Source organism: Empidonax traillii, unplaced genomic scaffold (assembly GCF_003031625.1).
Source record: "Empidonax traillii isolate 1590-97213 ecotype Southwest subspecies unplaced genomic scaffold, ASM303162v1 scaffold275:size1536655, whole genome shotgun sequence".
Classification (NCBI taxonomy): Eukaryota; Metazoa; Chordata; class Aves; order Passeriformes; family Tyrannidae; genus Empidonax; species Empidonax traillii.
Genome location: NW_020955468.1, coordinates 1,048,182 through 1,049,568, shown reverse-complemented (window position 1 = coordinate 1,049,568; position 1,387 = coordinate 1,048,182). Strand labels below are relative to the sequence as shown.

At 54.4% G+C, this 1,387-nt stretch overlaps 1 protein-coding gene across 2 annotated transcripts in view; it reads left to right on the top strand.

Moving 5' to 3' along the window:
* Positions 1-1,089: 1,089 nt before the first annotated feature.
* FOXN2 (forkhead box N2) overlaps positions 1,090-1,387 on the top strand; it is a 33,682-nt gene continuing 33,384 nt past the window's right edge. For both annotated transcript variants that reach the window (XM_027889894.1, XM_027889891.1), the window contains exon 1: positions 1,090-1,181. The gene's annotated coding sequence lies outside the window, so the exon portion shown is untranslated. The remainder of the gene's footprint in view (positions 1,182-1,387) is intronic.

The following is a 1,387-nucleotide window of genomic DNA, read 5'->3' as shown; positions in this document are numbered from 1 at the left end:
AATTAATATAAGTGCATTTCTGTTGTCTGCAGAGATGGTAGGAAGGCCCTGGCTAACTTCTGAGGCTGTAAAAGGAAAAAGAAGAGGTTGAATGAATCATGATGCATCAATCAGGGGAAATTAGGTAGGAGCTAAACGAAAGTTGCTGAGAATAATTTATTCTGGTCAAAACTGTGTGGTTGGGTTCTGTTTCTGCAGCTGGTTATGCTTCATGGTGCAGCGGAAGGAGCCTCCCTGCCACTGGATTCGATCCTCTGCCCTTGGGAGAATATTCTGCCTGCTATAACTCTGAGCCTGATACATCCTCACGCTTAAAAACCCCAAAAGGTTGCTCTCTGAAATTGTTTCAAATTAAAAAAAACCCCTAACAACTGGTTCCTCCTAAGGAAGAGTGGGGGAATTTCCTTGAAACACATTGCCATCGTTCCTTATAAATAAAATTACTAAAAGTCATCATGAAGCAGGCATAAGCTGTGTCCTTCAGAAGGTGAGGAAACCCGGGAAAAGTGAATAAACTTTTTTTTTGCAGTGGAAGATCAGGTCCAAACCAAAGTTCCTCCCTGTGAGCGACTTCCCGAGGTCCTCTTTACGATGTTGTAAAACTGCAAGTGTACACGCAGGATTGCTCGGCCCCGCCGAGCAAACAGCCGAGTTCTTGCCCTGGAAAGCTTAAAGCCGAAGGCACGAGCGGGAGGAACAATGCGCTACAACGCAGAGCAAACACGGTGGGCGGCTTCATTTTTGCCGAGAGGACAGAAAGAATAACTACAAAGAAGGTGAGGAGAGAGAAGAGAAACTAAAAGGACGGTTTATGTTTGAAATTTTGTAATTTTTTTTCGGGCGAGTGGGGAGGAGAGAAGGGGGAAGGGGGGGGAAGGGGAACTTTTACGACCCGGCGAGGAGGATGCTCGTGGCGGGCGGGATGCGGAGCCTGGAAGGCGCTCGCAGCCCGCACCGCCCCGGCGGGCGCGGGGGGGGGGGGCGGCGGCAGCGGCGGCGATGCCAGAGGCGGCCCCGGCGCTGAGGGAGCGGGGGGGACCGTGCTTGTTCCCGGTTGCCATGGGGAGCGCGGCGGGGAGGGCGGCGCCGCCGCCGCTGCTGCGCAGGGAGCAGCTGCTCCCTGACACATCCCCCCGCTGCCATATTGTGTCCGCCGCCGGCCGCGCGGCTTCATGACCGCGGTGAGTGCCGCCCGCTCTGCCCCCGCCGCGCTCCCCGCCCGCTCCCCGCGTCCCCACGCCCGGCTTTTGTCGCTCACCCCCCACCCCCCCGTGTTTGGGTTTAGTTTTCGGGCTTTGCGTGGGTTTGGGGGATGGGATTTTTTTTTTTTTTTTTTTTTTTTTTTTTTTTTTTTTTGACGCTCCGGGAGGGTTCTGCGAGGGGGGGA